We start from the raw sequence: 20,000 nt of genomic DNA, 5'->3' as shown, positions 1-20,000 counted from the left end.
TCTTTTGGTGTAAAAGCCATTTTGTTCTTTTCAACGTCAACATTTTGATAGCAAATTTCTATATCTATCTATATAAATAGATAGATATAGATATATATAGATAGATGGGATCCGTACAGATGCTCGACTGCATCTTTCACTGAATCCCATTTTGGTGAGCATACTTGAGCGAAAGTGCTGTTCACCGAAGCAGCACTTTCGCGTAAGTATGCTTGTTGTTCCAGTCGTACTACAGTGCGGTAAGGGAAAATTCCCTTTTCCACACTGTAGTGAGCCCTCCAAGTGAGAATATTAAAGTAGGGGGGTGTGGGGTGTGAAGGGGGACTTGCACCGCTGCATTCAAGTAGATTTTGTGGGGTTTTTTTAACATACTTTAACGAAAGCGCTTTTTTGATGAAAGCGCTTTCGTTAAAGTGTGTTTGGTGGTAATGGATTCGGGCTTTTGAACTTTCGTTCAAAAGTCCTAGATCCAGATAGATAGATATAGATATCTGTGTGTGTGTGTGTGTGTGTGTGTGTGTGTGTGTGTGTGTGTGTGTGTGTGTGTGTGTGTTCATGTCTTTATGAAATATATTAACTGTCTTGTATGTGAACGTTTATTCCTTTAACATTTTTCATTCATGGGTGAATATATTTCTTTTGTAGTTGTCACTGCTGTTTTTTAATTTCCCATATCTTTTGGGTTTCTAAAACCATGGTGGGAATAGACCCCATTCCTAAGGCAAAGTATGATTAAAGTTCATGAAATTAGTATTGTTTCTTTCTTTGATGTTAACCAAAAGTGCTCTTCGCAGCACCCAGAATGTGCCCAGTAATGACACCTTCTGCAGTTCATACAGTGTTACATGAATTGGTAACATATCTAAATATGATTGTAAATTCTTTTTTATAAGACCAGTTGCTCCTACTACTATTGGAACTGTCAAGGTATCTTTCTTCCACATGGCTCTCTTTTCTACCTGCAGATCAAGGTATTTTATGACTTTGTGTCTTTGTACGCAAGACTCTGTAGTCACTAGCTGTGGAGATTTCAATGATCAATGCTACTTTTGTCTTCTTTTCTTGGACCACTGTATCTGGTTTTCTAGCATCTATCTTTTGAACTGTTAGTATTGGGTGATATAAACTTCATTTTCTGTGATTCTTTGTGGCTCATGTTTCCAGTGTTTTTCAGCCACTTTGATACTATAATGCTTGCACAATCTCCAGTGTAACAGTCTCGCCACATTATTATGCCTTTCAGTATACAGTCCCTCTGCCATTAGTGCATCACAACCAGCAGCAAGGTGTGTGACTGTTTCCAATTCGGTTTTACAAAACCTGCATTTGTCTGTTTCTCCCATATGGACAATGGACTTTGTAAACCAACATTTATGTAGCCCACTATCTTGGGCTGCCAATATTAACCTTTCATTTCTTGATGTAAATTCACCTCTCATTAACCATTCCTGCATTTGTTCTTGATCAACATGAGGCTCTTCCAGGAGTTTTCTATACTTGCAACTATATTTATGCTTTTTCCACATTTCTTGCCTTCTCATCTGGTCCTTCACCTTATATTCTTTCTTTTGTTTTTTTAGCACATTCAGTTGCTGCCTGTTTTTTCTCTACTTCTGGTTTGATTTCCATTCCTATCTGACATCAATATAAAGTAATGTCTTTCAGCTTTTCCTGGTTAGGGATTGCCACAGTGGAAATCCGGTCCCCTCATGACTGGCAGTGGATTTTTACGGTGCCAAGTTGCCAGCCCGATGCCCAACCTTCAAGGAAAGCACACCCATTCACGCACTCACCTACCTGCATGTCTTTTGCGTCACTCAAACATGGGGAGGACATGCAGACTCCACACAGAAGGCACTCCAGACAAGAATCAAACAGGAGAACCCCGTGCTGTGAGGCGATAACGCTAACTGCTGCACCGCCGCAGCCCACCCTACTTGACATCAATATGCTTTTGCTAAATTAAGCAGTGATGTCATCTTAGATTTAATCTCCTCATGTTTCAAAACTTTCACTACATTTGGATTGTGTGCCGTCAGTAGATATGCGTGGAGTCCCAAGATTGCAGCTCTATACATGTAATCAATTTCAAGGAGGTCCATCCCTCCTTCGGAATGGGGAATATATAATCCTGGTATACACTGATTTTTATAAATCATTTGGAGAGGATGAAGCATCCTTCTTGTTTTAATATCCAATCTATCCAACACTTTTTGGGGCCAGTCAATCACTCCAAAACTATAAGTTAGGACAGGAAGAGCAAATTGGTTTATATCCTGGATTTTGTTTCTGGATGTCAGTGCTGTTTTCAGGATTAATTTAATCTTCTAATGTATTCCTTACTGTGTTTTATTTGCATTTGTTCATGTTTTATTGCTGATCCTTCATCAATTCCCAAGTATTTATACACTCCCTCTTGTTCAAGTTCTTTTATCTCACATTCTTGTCCCAAACTGATGTTTCCCTGGTGCTGCAGTTTTCCTGCTTTAAAGGTTGCTTTTGCTCATTTATCTAGACCAAATGACATTCTTATATTATCTGAAAAAGTTTTGACAACCTGCTGCTGTGCTTTCAATTCCTCATCTGATGAGCTATACAGTTTTAAATCATTGACAAAGCGAAGATGAGAAGTCATTAGACATTGTTGTTTTCTAGAAGCCAAATTGTAGCCATGGCCTAAACTGTTAAGTAAACAGCTTAATGGATTAATGGCAAGGCAGAATAGCAATGGTGACAGAGTCACCCTGGAATATCCCCTTTGGATTTTTATCCCTGGGATAATAATCTGTCCTTTATCATGGCTTAATTGCAAAGTGGTCTGCCACTGTTTCATGGTTACTGTAATGTCAATCAGTTTAGGGTGTATCTTATACATTTTTAAGCACTCTTTTATCCATGAATGTAGGATACTATAAAATATTTTTTGTAGTCAGTCTATGCCATGCTTAGATTCTTCCCCTTCTTACAGTTCTCCACTATAACTTTGTTTAACAACAAATAACCCTTTGTTCCATATGACTTTCTTTTATTGCCCTTTTGTTCTACTGCCATAATTGAGTTTTCTTCTAAATGACTATAAACTCTGTCGGCATCAATTCCCATGTATAGTTTAGACGTCATCAAAAGACAAGTTATTGGTCTATACTTTTTAGAGTAGCTTGCAGGTTCACTCTTAAGTAAGAGCATTGTTTTTCCTGTTGTTAACCAGTGCAGTGTCTGTTCGGGGTGTGCATATAAATAGTTCTTACTCATGGCTAGATCCTCTTGTAAAGAAGTTAATACTTTAATCCAAAAGTTAGGTACTGCATCTCGGCCAGGGATTTTCCAGTTAGAGGCTTTTCTTAACTTTGTTTCAATCTCTCTGGCTGTTATTTCATCCCATTTCGTATCCTGTACCTTTAAACTTCTTATTCTTTCTTTTACTTCTTCTATCCATTTAGCATCTTTGTTATGTTCCACAGGATCTTCATAGCTACTTCTCCAAAACGTATCTACTTCCTCTTTTTTGGAAGTCTTTCAATTCCTTTTACCTTTTTTCACAATTCTCTATAAAACTGTTTTGGGTCATCAATAAATTGCTTATTTTGTATTTTTCCCTTATATTTATCTCCGTATCGTCTAAGTCTTTCTGCCTGTTTTGAAGTTTTTAGTTTGTTGTCTCCAATAGTGCATAATAGCTCCTGGTCTGTTCTAATACTGCGCATTACTTTTATCACATCTATGTTTTTTAGTATTTTTGTTGATCTGTTCCCTCTTCTATAATCTTCTAACAATGACACCTCTTGACTTAGCTGTTTATAATTTTTCTCCATTCGATATTTCCATGATGATATTCAATTTCTCCCCTTCCTTTCCCTTGCTACCCTGTGTTCCTATGCTAGAATTTTATCAGTTATTAATTTAGCAGCACAGTAATATATTCTGTTTACTTCTGTTATATCGCATGGATCTCTATGAACAGTCCTAATTACTGTCTTCATTTGTTTTACCAAGCTTATGACTTCTGGGGTTTTATTAACCTTCTGCAGTCTATTTCTCTCACTGATCTTGATATATCTGTCCATGTCTATTAAATCAAGCAACTCTTCTCTTAACTCCTTTTCTTCCATACTGAGGGCACATCCCTTATTTTCTGTTTCCTGTGGGCATTCTGTAGAAGGTTCTATAGCATCTTCCTGTGGTACCTTCTCTTCAGTTTCATCTTGTGCCATCCGTTGCTCTGTCATATGAGAACTCACTGGCCTATCACTCCTCAGCATTGACTGCATCAGAGTTTCCACAGTTTCCTGTTCCTTTCCTTGCTGTCTAGCTTCAAGTGAACATTTATACTGGTTTCCTGTGGGAGGCTCCAAAATATCTTGATATGGCACCAGACCAGTTGCTTCCCATTCCACTGGTTTCCCCTTAATTTGGATATCCATTGCTCTATCCTCTTGTGGTGCTTTCTGCATTCGATTTTCTACACTGAATCCTTCTCTTTGCAGGTTCTCCATAACCTCCATTTCTATTTCTTTGACATCTCCATTACTAATCTCTTTTGCTACATTTCCCCTTAGTTTTCTTATTTTTTGTATTGTAAAGTTTTCCATATTCGGACTCCTTTGCCTATATTTTTCTTTAAATATCTTTGGTGCTGCTCTATTTTTTTTTCTTTCTCCTTTGTATAAATATTACACCATATTAAATCTCTTTTCCTTTCCCCTGTCCATATTTCTTCTTCACGTCTCCTGATCTTCTTGCTTTTTCTTATTCTGGGGACTCACTCCATCATGCTGTGATGTAGTCTGTGTTAGACTTTCTACATTGAATCCTTCACTTCGCAGGCACTCCATAACTTCAACTTCTATTTCTTTAACTTCTGCTTTACTAATCTTCTTTTCCACATTACATCTTTGTGGTATTCATTTTTTTGTTGTGAAATTTTCCATATCTGGATGCCTTTGCCTGGATGTTTCTTTGAGTATCTTTGAAACTGCCTTCTCTATATTAGTTAACTTGACTTTCTCCTTTGCATAAGTATTGCATCATATCAAATCTCTCTTCCTTTCCCATGTCCATGTTTCTTTTTTATATTTTTCAAATATCTCTAGGTTTTGTTGTTTACATTTTCTCACTTCCTTTGAGGCTTCTTTTTCCAAAGAGATCAAAGTTTCTTGATCTATATACTGTTTTTCAAAAGTCTGTTGTATTAATGAACACAAATTTTTATTTGAAGCTTGTGACAGTTTTTCCTGTGGAAGTGTTTTTCTTTCCTCTAATTTCTCTCTTAATCATTTTGTATATCTTGTGTCTGGAAATTCTGGGCTTTTTGCATAATAGTAACAATTCATCATTTCTTTCTTATCCTCAATAGTCCACTTTATCGTCTTTATGGCTCTTCTTTGACCTATCTGTTTTTGTGATGTTTGTGGACTGCTACATCCTTCTACAACGGGGGGGGCATCATCCCCCTGAGCCTGGCCTGGCCCCATTGTAGGAATGTTTCTGCATTTTGAGGATTCTACACTGTCATTTTTTCCAGTCCTGGCATCAGTACACCTACCAGGATTGGGCACTTTTTTATCCTGGGTCTTGTGCACCCAACCATCTTTTTTCCATTTTTGATTTACTTCTGTCCGTGATATATGCTATATAAATACAGTCTATATATCAGTGTCGCCTTGGTGAGATTTTGTGAAAAACGGGGTCCAACTCGCGAGAATACTCACTAAGACTTGAGGATAAATTCAATTTCAGCACTACTACTCCCCTTTGCTTGCTGACCTTTCATCTCTCCATCAGGATCACTGCAGTTTCTGAGGAGTTTCCTATTTCTATATATTGTAGGAATGGTGTCTGAGCTTAGGGTCTGTTTTAAGTGAAACTGAAATTAATTCTTTTTTTTTTATTTTGTTTGTTTCTTTTACTTTAATTATTTTATTTTAATATAAGTGTAGTTTTTGCTTTAGGGGCTTGCTTTAAGTAGGCTGGGTTGTTCAACACTATGCATGTTCCTGAGTTTTGAATGCACAATTTGTAAAATTAGAAGTAGCATAAATATGGTAGATTTAAGCTATTTCAATAGGTTTGATGATGTCAGCGAGGTAGATAAATTTGTGTTGATACAGCAACAGTTGTATTCAATTCTTGATAAGAAGTATATCTGCACAACGGTTCTACTATGAAACATCATTTTCCACAATCCGAAGCACAGAAAATGTGTTGAAACACAGAAGGGTGAAAAACATCACCTTAAATGTTTTTTGCAGGGGAGGGCAAGCTCTCATAGCCTCCAAGTTTTATATACCAACTTCATGATAGTATCGACTCCAAATGGACAGAAACCTTCCCAAAGAAGTGAATCGCTGTCAGTGCACACTTAGAAATCATACTGTTAATGATTTCCTATGGAAAACAGTGACTGAAGTTATGTTCCTCTGCATTTTTAGGGGGGGGCTATTGATGCTCAAGGAATTTCACCTCAATCAGCTATTGAGAACATGTATATAATTTGCCAGGTACATGTTTTGAATCACACACACTCTCTCACACACACACACACACACACACACACACACACACACACACACACACACGCACACGCACATGCACACACACATACACACCAGGAAAATTAAACTAAATGTTGCAGAGTCTGACTGCATAATGTGTGTGACAGAACATTATATATTCTACAGTGCTCGTCATGGTATTATGCAGTAACTTAACTGCTCTCACAAACAGTGAATTGCATCTCATTAGTCATTATCAAGGAGAATTGAGCTCCTGTCTTATTCATGGCAGACGTCAATACAAAAGTCCTTCAAAAAACTGTAAAAAATTTGTCCCTAAAATAAGGCAGTAAGTCATAGTATTTCCTAAACACAAGGACGGATCTAGAGCTGGTCCAGGAAACTGCAAAACCATCCTTCCTTCTAGTCTGATGTACAAAGTTATGGACAGGATACATACAGAAGAAATTTAAAGGATATTATTAATTTATTATTCCTAGTCCCTGGATGGGTTTGGTTAGTTAGGAGTAAATCCTGTCTACTAAACTTAATCACCCTCTTTGAAGAAGTTGCAGGTATAAAAGATGAGTCATTGTCAGTGCATGTATCTTCCGAAAAACTTCATGAAACATTTAATCCCATCACACACACACACACACACACACACACACACACACACACACACACACACACACACACACACACACACACACACACACACACAAACACACTCACACACAAAGACACACGCACAAGTCAAAACATTGGCTAATAAAGGGGGGGTAGAGGATTTCACAGTCTGCCTTTCCTACACTGAAAATTGCACCTTATCAATAAAGTATTGACAATTGGTAATGCCTCCCAAAATATTATTATTTTTAGTTTCATATGTGTGAGAATTAGGCAGCTCTCCTAGCATTGAAGCCAAGATTGCAGATTGAGAACACTTATAAATGAAAATCATCTTAACCAAGTAACTTGAAGGATATGCAATATAAGTTGAGGCAAAAAAGCCTGTCCATATATCTTGGAAACTTGCCTTGTAACATTTTTTGTATCCTCTCAAGCTTCTTTATTTATGATATATTACATCTACGCACATAGCAGCACTATGCTTGACGTGTCAGTGGTTTTACTGAAGACAAAGGAACCAGGACCTTCCTGCTCATGCAGTCATTGACCAAAATACAGCTCTCCTGGATCTTCATACTTGTAATATTGGTATCAAAATTTAATGACTGTCAATCATCACATCAAGAGCTGTTATGCTGGTTCTTTCAGGCAAAATGGAATTATAATTTTTTTAAGGATAAATACTATTATTATTGGCGTAATGGAGCACCCTACATTTGTATGTGTTAAATATCACTTTTTTAATTAAAACCTCTGATACAAAGTGCCCAAAATTTTTTTCAGAAGTGCTTCATCACTAAGTTTAAGAACAACTGTTGCAACCTTATAATTAGCAAATTTTCTTACCCATATATTCAAGCCAGTTGGAAAGATAGTCATAAATACACTAAAGCAAAAGGAAGCAATCATAGGCACCTGAGGGAGTCCTACATTTACAAAGTATTTCTAATTTTAACTCTGCATCTGCCATCCTATAGCCACTTGGCAGCTCACTTAATAATAAATCTATTAATGTTAGATTTAAAGATTCAAAGTAAACTTTGTCATTTAGGAGTACACACGTGTAAACCTAAATGAAATTACGAGCATCAGTTCACCGTGAGAATACAGAAGAAGCATAGAACACAACAAATACAACATTAAGACATATCAAGTAAAGGAATTAGAGACTAATGACTGTGCCCCAAGAAAATAAGAAAAAAAGCTACCCCCCCATGTAGTCAATAAGAAAAAAAAAACTACCCCCCCCCCCCTTGTAGTCAATAAAAAAAAGTTAATCCCTCTATGTAGTCATGTGTATGTAGTAGTTAGCAGATAACATTGAATTTAAGATCTTCTTGTCAGGCACTAAATCAAAGGCTTTTGTCAAGTCCAAATAAATGATATCCTCTGACAACACTTGAACAACAGAGTCGATTGAATTCATATAAAAGTTAGGAAGCCAAGTTGACTAGTCTCCACCCCCAGTTTAAACTACAATGATATCAGTTTCAAAATGGTTCTTTCAAAACATTTATATTTAATTTTAAATATTTTTGCCTCCACTTCATGGCTGACTGTCAGTTGGGCCTGAGAGCCTGAGAGCACATCATCAATTACTGTGTCTGCCAAACCTAACAAGTCTCCCCTAGACTTTCTCAAAACCCACAATCAGGGTAAGCGCAGAGATTGTGGTGCCTCAGAGCAGCATAATATACGCTAAGATTTTTTTTATTATTATGCCCTGTTTAATTTTTTATACCTATAAATACTGCATCAGGATGAAAATGCAATAGACACGGTGGTGTATCATCCCTCCCCTGGGTGGACAATGCAATGCCCTACCTCCCTGAAGGCAACAGCCCACCTGCAGACCTCCATTATACACCAGCGATGAAACACAAGGTGAGCTTGTGTGCACATCTATCCCATGACAGGTATGACAGGTCCCTTGCCAGTGCCTCCAATGCCCGAGCTGCTAATCAAACTTGGGTTGCCCAAGCCTTAGTTAGGGCTATATGACATAGTCCTGGAATAGTGCCTTCAAAACATTTACCAGTAATACTGAGGAACTAAAACTTCTATTTGGTATTGGTAGCACAATGGGTTTATAGGTAGGTACTAGGCTATTGGCCCTGGGGCCTATATAAGCCTAGCCAAATGGTACCCTGGCTTTTTCCACCCAAGAAAATTATTTTCCTGTGCCCCTGTCAAGCAGAGCCACAGAAGTGATCCCCGGGTGAATTTCCTGTCTCCCATCCAATCATCAAGATTTTTCTTGAAGTGTGCTAATGAGAAGCTTTGTTTGATATAGATAGTTTGTTCCAGAGTATGGGAAGTCTCTGGGACAGGAATATATCCCTCCAGCATGTTCTGTTTATTGTGGTGACAAGGATTAGGTCCCTAGAGCATGTAGCTCAGAGGGATTGGGATTTCTTTAAGTGGAGCATGTCCAACAGCTCTGGGTTTGGCATAGCTTTGTATGTTAGGCACTGATCGCCTCTGAGTAGGCGATATGCAACAGAGTAAAGCTGAAGTTTTTTGAGACGGTCTGTGTAGGGCATCTGTTTGAGGCCAGTAATCCTCTTTGTGAGGTATTTCTGTGGCCTTTCCAGTTGTTGTAGATGTCAATAACTTCCTTTCAAATATCAAGTAATAAGCCTTATAAAAATGTCCTTCAAAATCATGGCCGGCCTTAGCCATAGGCGAACTAGGCGACTGCCTAGGGCACCGTAAATGCCAGCCTCTTAAAGGGTGCAGTTTTTATTTATTTTAATTAACAAAGTTTGCGCTCTTCTCGGTGCCCTGCTGAAGTGTAACTGGAAGCTGACTATGGGTGATGGGGGTGAGCGCCCTCCCACTTACAGCTACAGGTTGGCCAGGACAGTTTAAAAAAAAAAAGTTACTTTGCGGTTCGAGAGTCTGCTGTAAGGAGGAACGTGCGTGCGTCAAGACACATTTGGGCATTTTGTTTAGAAAGGTTCTGTTCCCCTCCTTCCCTCCACTTGGTTTGAGAAAAGTAAGCAACAGAAAGTTCAGCAACAGCGTCAGTCAGCACGTCCGGGGTATAACCTGTAAGCTGTAAATAATGGCATGCCTCTGTTTGAAGTGAAAACAGTGAACAATAAATATGCAGGTTACAGAAACAGAGTGAAAAACTCAAGTTTCTGTATTATTCAAAATACAAGGATTTTTTTTTTGTGCTCGCTAATCATATAAACATTTGTTATTCCAAAATGTTATGAGTTTTGATTATAAACATCATAAACTAAATGTGCTCATTTCTCTTTGTATATTATGCCAATTTTGTCTGCAAAGAGCCCAGGCAGCTGGAGTTTGAGTTTGGAATGCTCCATTTCTGTTATCAGCATAAGGCTCTTTGCTGAAGAGAATCCTACAGCGATGGTTTCTGCTGATCAAGAAATAAATCAGTGAAGAGTTTTGAAAATTCCTAAAGTTTTGTCATTGTCAGTTATTCACTTATGTTGTGTGGCTTGTAGTATTTTGTATTTAGATAGTTTTAACACAATTCCCAATGTGCTGTCTGTATGATTCTGTATAATAAATGCAAGAAGTGATTTTTTTTCAAGTCTCACTCAGAATGTGACTTTATAAAGTCAGAACAAAATGTTCTTTTGGTACTTACAAATTAATGTTGATACAGCTGTAAATAATGGCATTTATCATGTTCATGCAGTGCACTGAAGAAATGTTAATATTGTATTTTTTAGGCGAAAATTACCTTAACCTGCAAAAATCATAATGTTGTTTGCCAAATAAAAATGCAATGCCATAATTTTGACAAAAATTAATAAAACGTTCACCTTATAACTCTTCTACGTAAAGTAAACACATACAGAATCTCAAAAATCTTTGTGAAAGGTTACTTCATGCGCCGACTTCATCATCGCATGATAAAACTGGACTGCTCATTTACAGCACTATGTTTATGAAGTGGGACATCACAGGTGATATATATTGAACGTGTATCGTTAAAACAGCAAAATATTCAAATGATGGTCAGGAGTTAATGTATCTGTCATACCTCATGAAGTCAGGAAAAGCTATTGAAAACCTTCTCAGTACTTCCCTCAGTTTGTAGTTTAGCTATGAGGGCAGTATGTGTTGGTTCCAGGCAGGAAATGACAATGATGTCCCAGATGGTATGAGAGGGTATGTGTGTGTGTGTGTGTGTGGAGGGAGGCAGGGGTCATACTGGGAGGACTGACAAAGAAGTGATTATGATGAAAGAATTTATAATTCTGGAACATGAGGACGCCTTCCTTGAGTTCAATAAATGGGCAGTTGTGGATTACTATTGATCACTAAATTGCAGTTATAACGTTAGCATGAGCGGAGGTTATATCCAGAATTAGGTATGGATCACATGAGTGTAAGATGTAGCTCTGCAGCATATACTGTGTGACAAAGATGGGCATCCAAAGTACAACACCATACCACTCATTTAACACTGCACATAAGACATTGTATATGACTGGTCATGCTGAGACCTCTACCCTGTTAACCAAAGCATACATAAAATAAAAAAAAATAAAAATTATAAAGTGAAATATGACTGCCTATGTTGCCTAATATCCACCTGATAACAGGTGTGACTAAAGGGAATCTAATTACACACAAAATGACTATAAATCAGTTGTTCAATTTTGTTAATTTTAAAAAGTGTGTGTACAGGGGATAAAAAGAATCCAAGAGTAGACCATGGTGGGTGGGGGAATGGTATGAAAATTTAGGTGCTGCAAATAGAAACTTGCAGAGCTAGGGATTTATAGCCCAGTTCTCATCTGTTTCTGTTATCATGACATTAACTATGAAAGCAGCAGAACATTTTGCAAAAAATGCTGACACGCAGAGAAATATAAATGGGCATATAAACAAATAAACATGCACATATACATAGAGAGAGAGAGAAACAAAGAGAGATGTTGTTAGTGTTTATCTCTGATCTGCATATAAAGGCCAACATATTAAACTAAGATAACTTCTGAGTCACCAGGCTGACCTATAACTAAATGAATGCATGATGTAAAACTAAATGAATGTCATTCCAATATGACACCTTGAAACCCAGTACCTCTAAAGAAACTTCTTAGCCCCAGTTGCACAAAACTACTTACTCAAGTACATATATCATTGAAATGCGTGTACCAAAAGTAGGTGAGTTTCTTGCAGTGACAACAATGACAAAGTAAAGACAGCACTATTTACATTTTAAGGGCGGATAAGGGTTCTGCACTCCTGCTTTGTATGAGATGCCCAGCAACTATGAACTTGTTGTCAGTTTTAGTCATTTCCTATTACAATATTGCCAGTTTATATATTTTTTAATGTAATATAAGCAATTATTTCTTCAAGGGCAACAGGCACTGAATTTGTTGATATAACGTTGAGATGTAAAGTTTTGCCAGTGGCAATCTCTTCATTAGTTACAGATTTCTTTAATGTGGAATTGTTCAGATGATTTCTCTTCTGCAGAGATTGTTTGTACTGAGTGATATTGGTGGATTGCAATGACAGAAGTCTGAGTAGCCTTTTATGGTTGAAATTTTCTGAAATGGATAGTTTTGACATTATTGGTTTATACATTTTGTTTCTTTGCTTATTAAAAGAATGCTTAAAACTACAAATTTAAAACACATTATAACAAGTGGTGCTGTATTACATAAGGAATATAATTTAATGCAATCAGGAAGTTGAATCGAAGAACCAATACATGTATGCATGGCCGTAAAAATGTGTGCAAGGAGTCTGTTTTGAAAACAGCCCAAATATAAACTTAATCCTCCACTGACCAAATGCATTTTCTATAAATATGGGTTTTCATGCAGTTTCAGTGGCAGAGAATTGTATTGTTCATGCTAAGCCTGTTTTCATTGCAAGATTGTATTGTTTATCAAATGGCTATCTGTGTTTGTGCTATTCTAGCTTAAGCTTCTGTACACAGGGAGGAGAGAAGTTGCTATTCTACCTTCCTGAGCTGTAAGGTTTGCTCGCCTACCCAGAAAAATTAAACTGTTTAGATTAACCTAAGCAACCCTTTGAACCAAGGCACATAGGCCTCTATTTACATGACTTTTATAGTAAAGTATGTGTGAAGGAGCAACAGATAAAGCAGGTTTGTTGTTGTTGTTGTTGTATCTTTCGGCTTTTCCCGGTTAGGGGTCGCCACAGCGGAACTCCGGTCCGCTAATGATTGGCAGTAGATTTTTACATACCAAGTTGCCAGCCCAGATGCACAACCTTCAACGAAGGTACGCCCTTTCACGCATGTCTCCACACAGAAGACGCTTTAGCTGAGAATCGAACAGGACAATGTCTTACTGTGAGGCAACAACACTACTGGTTTATTAAAGGAAATTTCCATCTTCACTTGCAGTTTAAACTACATTACAAGGTATCCTTTCTTCTATGCATTTAAATAATTAAAGGAAATGAGTGGACTGGCTTTCTTGGGGAGTGAATGACTGGAGTGTTTTTTTTTGGGAGTGACCTACCTGTGGGCGTAGCTCGTAGGGGTGTTTCATGAGTATGACGTGGGTGGGGCTTAAGGGGCACCGGAGCACTACTTCGCCTAGGGCGCCATATCAGCTAAGGCCGGCCCTGTTCGAAATAAATATGTAAGACAAGGGATTAATTTTAAGATACTATTTAAAAAAGCCATTTAATACATCTGATCCAGCTGCTGCAGTAGGTTTGAGTGTCTCAATTGCTTGTGCTACCATATTATTGGTCATCTCCGGGCATAATTCAAGGTCTGTAGTATTAATCTGGACTGCCTGTATCATCACAAAAAGGCCCTCACTAAAACCTTTGCCAATGAGAATCTTAACAAGTGAGTTAGCACCTGACACATCACCTGAGACAGCACCTGACACATCACCTGAGACAGCACCTGACACATCACCTGAGACAGTACCTGAAACAGCACCTGACACAGGAGAATTCTGATCATCCTTCCTGTATTGTCTTAGGTGTTTATTAAAGACCTTATTGTTATCATTGAAATAAACTGTTAGTTTAATTCCATATTTCTATTTAGCCTTCCTAACAGACCTATTGAATGATATGTTAGACTTTTTTGTATCAAATCTTGCTTGTAAACCAGTAAAGTTGCTAAACACCTGACAATAATATTTTTTCTGCCTTTGAAGTTTAGAAAGAGATTTTGACCACTAAGGATGATTGACTTTATTGTGGGCTTTTCCCAGACCATAAGGGACATACTTCCCCATCATTGTGTCAATGAAATGATATAAAATACTCTAGCGCTTGTCAACTCTCATGTCCAGTGCTTGTCAACTCTAGTGTCCTCCTGATGTCCTCTCAGTCTCATACTTATTCTTATAGTAACTGGCAGCAAAATCATTTTGATAAATGTTTATTTTTTCATCAAGCCACCAGACTAGTAAGTATTTTAGTTAATATTGTTACATCTCAAGACACACTTGAATGGTCTGTTTTGCCCAGTTCAGGTTCAGCAGAGCAACTACTAATAACGGGTCTCACACTTATGCAGGCCACATGCAGAATATAGCCATTTCTAGTATGTTCTTGAACACTCTGTATATAACTGTAACAGGCGCTATACTTGGTATAATGTCCAGGTGACTGCTTTTAGTAACCAATGCTGCTCAGCATTCAAGTCGTCCACAGTCATTCCATAGCCACTAGGGAAACAGTTAGTAAGTTCCTTGTTGAGACTTTATCTGCTCACTGAATTTACGTTTGGTAGCCTACAGTGTACTGCTATAACCGACTTTTTGGTTTCCAGAGATAAACTAATTAATAAAGTCACAGTAAGAACTGTCTGGTTCAAAAAATAAGGTTAGATTTTCACCCACGGAGATAGAAATCTTTTTCTCTTTCCAGTTGTTGTAGTAGCCCTTAAATCTTTGGAATAATTAATGGTCTGTTAAAATCATTAAACCATTTCAACAATGAGGAAAATTTCATGACCTTCCTGTGCAACAAAAAGTTCTAACTCTTTGAATTTATTGTTGTTGATATGTCTGGCACTAATCATAAAAATCTTTAAAGAACAACAGCAAACAGTGATATACTTAGTACAGCAGGAATGTAACTGGATGTTCTATGAATCAAATGGTCTGCAAGATATAATCTGCATGTGCCATGCGCCATATTCCTTTAAAGTATTGTACCATACTATTACTGTCTGTCCCCAAGGTATAGGTAGGTCAACCACTGCCCTAGGAAATCTTCTCCATCTAGTAGCCCCCTCAGCTTAAAGCCGAAGACCACAAAAAAAAAAAAAAAAAAATCGTGTAAACTGCTGAACTGTAACTACAAGCTTACACAAGCTTCTCTCTACAGACTAAGGTAGTAACCCATTCATTGGGCAGTGGTTAAAAATTGCCGCTCAGGCATGAGTACAGCACCACATCTACTTAAGATGGATCCTCATAGCGCAGTCTCACCTAATCAGGAATTATTACGTAGGTGTCCCTTCACTCCAGACACGTTACAGTACTGGTCTCTCTCACAACAAAACTCTTATGAGTAACGTACCACACCTTACTTAATACCAGAAGAAGAGTAACGTACCACACCTTACTTAATAGCAAAAGAAGAGTAACGTACCACACCTTACTTAATAGCAGAAGAAGAGTAACGTACCACACCTTACTTAATAGCAGAAGAAGAGTAACGTACCACACCTTACTTAATAGCAGAAGAAGAGAAATGTACCACATCTTACTTAATAGCAGAAGAAGAGAAACGTACCACACCTTACTTAATAGCAGAAGTAGAGTAACGTACCACACCTTACTTAATAGCAGAAGAAGAGTAACGTACCACACCTTACTTAATAGCAGAAGAAGAGTAACGTACCACACCTTACTTAATAGCAGAAGAAGAGTAACGTACCACACCTTACTTAATAGCAGAAGAAGAGTAACGTACCACACCTTACTTAATAGCAGAAGAAGAGTAACGTACCACACCTTACTTAATAGCAGAAGAAGAGTAACGTACCACACCTTACTTAATAGCAGAAGAAGAGTAGCATCACACCTTACTTAATAGCAGAAGAAGAGAAACGTACCACACCTTACTTAATAGCAGAAGAAGAGTAATGTACCACACCTTACTTAATAGCAGAAGAAGAGTAACGTACCAGACCTTACTTAATAGCAGAAGAAGAGAAACGTACCACACCTTACTTAATAGCAGAAGAAGAGTAACGTACCACACCTTACTTAATAGCAGAAGAAGAGTAACGTACCACACCTTACTTAATAGCAGAAGAAGAGAAACATACCACACCTTACTTAATAGCAGAAGAAGAAGCGTGCACACCTTACTTAATAGCAGAAGAAGAGAAACGTACCACACCTTACTTAATAGCAGAAGAAGAGAAACGTACCACACCTTACTTAATAGCAGAAGAAGAATAACATGCCACACCTTACTTAATAGCAGAAGAAGAGAAACGTACCACACCTTACTTAATAGCAGAAAAAGAGAAACATACCACACCTTACTTAATAGCAGAAGAAGAGTAATGTACCACACCTTACTTAATACCAGAAGAAGAGTAACATACCACACCTTACTTAATAGCAGAAGAAGAGTAACGTACCACACCTTACTTAATAGCAGAAGAAGAGTAACGTACCACACCTTACTTAATAGCAGAAGAAGAGTAACGTACCACACCTTACTTAATAGCAGAAGAAGAGTAACATACCACACCTTACTTAATAGCAGAAGAAGAGTAACGTGCCACACCTTACCTAATAGCAGAAGAAGAGTAACGTACCACACCTTACTTAATAGCAGAAGAAGAGTAACGTACCACACCTTACTTAATAGCAGAAGAAGAGTAACGTACCACACCTTACTTAATACCAGAAGAAGAGTAACGTACCACACCTTACTTAATAGCAGAAGAAGAGTAACGTGCCACACCTTACTTAATAGCAGAAGAAGAGTAATGTACCACACCTTACTTAATACCAGAAGAAGAGTAACGTACCACACCTTACTTAATAGCAGAAGAAGAGTAACGTGCCACACCTTACTTAATAGCAGAAGAAGAGAAACGTACCACACCTTACTTAATAGCAGAAGAAGAGTAACGTACCACACCTTACTTAATAGCAGAAGAAGAATAACATGCCACACCTTACTTAATAGCAGAAGAAGAGAAACGTACCACACCTTACTTAATAGCAGAAGAAGAGAAACATACCACACCTTACTTAATAGCAGAAGAAGAGTAATGTACCACACCTTACTTAATACCAGAAGAAGAGTAACATACCACACCTTACTTAATAGCAGAAGAAGAGTAATGTACCACACCTTACTTAATACCAGAAGAAGAGTAACATACCACACCTTACTTAATAGCAGAAGAAGAGTAATGTACCACACCTTACTTAATAGCAGAAGAAGAGTAACGTACCACACCTTACTTAATAGCAGAAGAAGAGTAACGTACCACACCTTACTTAATAGCAGAAGAAGAGTAACGTGCCACACCTTACTTAATAGCAGAAGAAGAGTAATGTACCACACCTTACTTAATACCAGAAGAAGAGTAACGTACCACACCTTACTTAATAGCAGAAGAAGAGTAACGTGCCACACCTTACTTAATAGCAGAAGAAGAGAAACGTACCACACCTTACTTAATAGCAGAAGAAGAGTAACGCATTCACACCTTACTTAATAGCAGAAGAAGAGTAACGTGCCACACCTTACTTAATAGCAGAAGAAGAGTAACGTACCACACCTTACTTAATAGCAGAAGAAGAGTAACGTACCACACCTTACTTAATAGCAGAAGAAGAGTAACGTACCACACCTTACTTAATAGCAGAAGAACAGTAACATACCACACCTTACTTAATAGCAGAAGAAGAGTAACGTACCACACCTTACTTAATAGCAGAAGAAGAGTAACGTACCACACCTTACTTAATAGCAGAAGAAGAGTAACGTACCACACCTTACTTAATAGCAGAAGAAGAGAAACGTACCACACCTTACTTAATAGCAGAAGAAGAGAAACATACCACACCTTACTTAATAGCAGAAGAAGAGTAACGTACCACACCTTACTTAATAGCAGAAGAAGAGTAACGTACCACACCTTACTTAATAGCAGAAGAAGAGTAACGTACCACACCTTACTTAATAGCAGAAGAAGAGTAACGTACCACACCTTACTTAATAGCAGAAGAAGAGTAACGTACCACACCTTACTTAATACCAGAAGAAGAGTAACGTACCACACCTTACTTAATAGCAGAAGAACAGTAACGTACCACACCTTACTTAATAGCAGAAGAAGAGTAAAGTACCACACCTTACTTAATAGCAGAAGAAGAGAAACGTACCACACCTTACTTAATAGCAGAAGAAGAGTAACGTACCACACCTTACTTAATAGCAGAAGAAGAGTAATGTACCACACCTTACTTAATAGCAGAAGAAGAGTAACGTACCACACCTTACTTAATAGCAGAAGAAGAGTAACGTGCCACACCTTACTTAATAGCAGAAGAAGAGAAGAGAAAAAGAGGGAGGCAAGTAGGAGGCAGTTAATTATGCAACACAAAAAAAGAAAAAAAAACTGACAAAGCCACAACTGCAAAGGTAAAAATATACCATATCTTCTCATAACTAATCTGAACTGCATGAATGCTTATGTTTTTCAGCTGTATACCTGTAAGTTCTTTTAAAGTATATCACCTTCCTAGGGGAATATATACATACAGACATATCTCTGAATTCTTTGTATATACAAACTATTCACTATACCCCAAAAAATGTAGCAGGACTTAAAGGAATAATGTGAAATTATATATTTATTAGTAATAAATATAAATGTAGCCAATATGAAATGGAACAAAATCACCAGCAATAAATCATTTGCTGTATAATGACTGGGTACAGCCATAGCCAGCCTTAGGCATAGGCCAACTAGGTGGCCACATAGGGTGTCACTCTAGCAGGGGCACTTTTCCAGTATTTATTTAGTGTAGGTAGACCAGGATGGGGGCACCAGATGGTGTGGTGGGGGGCACCAGTTGACCTAAGACCGCTCCTGGGTACAGCTGTAGTAGAGTCGGCCCACTACCATAGAAGAATGATGACATGCTTTGGCCCAGGTGATCCATGTTCAGTCAGAGGCATGGAGCTCTGAAGGGTGTGGACAGAGGAGGATGAGTTACAGTGACCGACTCCAGCTCAGGTCCTCAGGTGGAGGGAGGTTGTCTGGCCTAAGGCATCACTGACCTCTAGCAGTGGCCAGGTGTATCAACCACCTACACAGGCTATGTTGTTTTGTACTTCATCATGTAGTGGCTTCCCTCCTGAACTGGGGAAACAGGAAGGGGCATTGGAGAGAGAACAGTGATGCTGACCAGGCAGGTTTGGTGAGCCCACAATCAACTTAGGAGAGGCAAGTTTGGGTAGATCCATAATTCCTGCAGATGACCCACTTCCTACCACTTGACTGTCACTGACGAAGGAACAAATGGACCATAGGACTCTTATGTAGAGATGCCGGCTCCTGCTTCTGCAGACTGGATGAGCCAGATGGAGGCATTGAAGCCATCAGGCATGGGTCTCATGGAGATGGGAGGGGTGAATCAAAGGTGATGGAGAATTAGAAAGGAAAGATCAGGAAGCTACCACATGTAGTAACTTACACCTGTAAAATAATCTTATGTTTTTGCAGGTAGATTATGTATTATATTATATATCAGCATATGGGTGTTTATATTTTATTTACAAATATAATATTTTTCACTGTTTAGAAACTGGAAAAAATTATACTGTTTTATAAATTAAATGTGATATTTTTGGAATATGCAGTGAACACATCTTACTATGCACTGAACT

The 20,000-nt window shown here is 38.1% G+C and overlaps 1 protein-coding gene across 1 annotated transcript in view; it reads left to right on the top strand.

Annotated features, from left to right (window-relative positions):
* Positions 1-20,000, top strand: part of NTSR1 (neurotensin receptor 1) — a 1,601,958-nt gene that overhangs the window by 1,580,125 nt on the left and 1,833 nt on the right. The gene's annotated exons all lie outside the window — the stretch shown is intronic.

Source organism: Protopterus annectens, chromosome 12.part0, assembly GCF_019279795.1.
Source record: "Protopterus annectens isolate FY-2018-M chromosome 12.part0, PAN1.0, whole genome shotgun sequence".
Taxonomy (NCBI): Eukaryota; Metazoa; Chordata; order Ceratodontiformes; family Protopteridae; genus Protopterus; species Protopterus annectens.
Note: the sequence above shows the minus strand (reverse complement) of the source record. Positions and strands in the feature narration are given on the sequence as shown.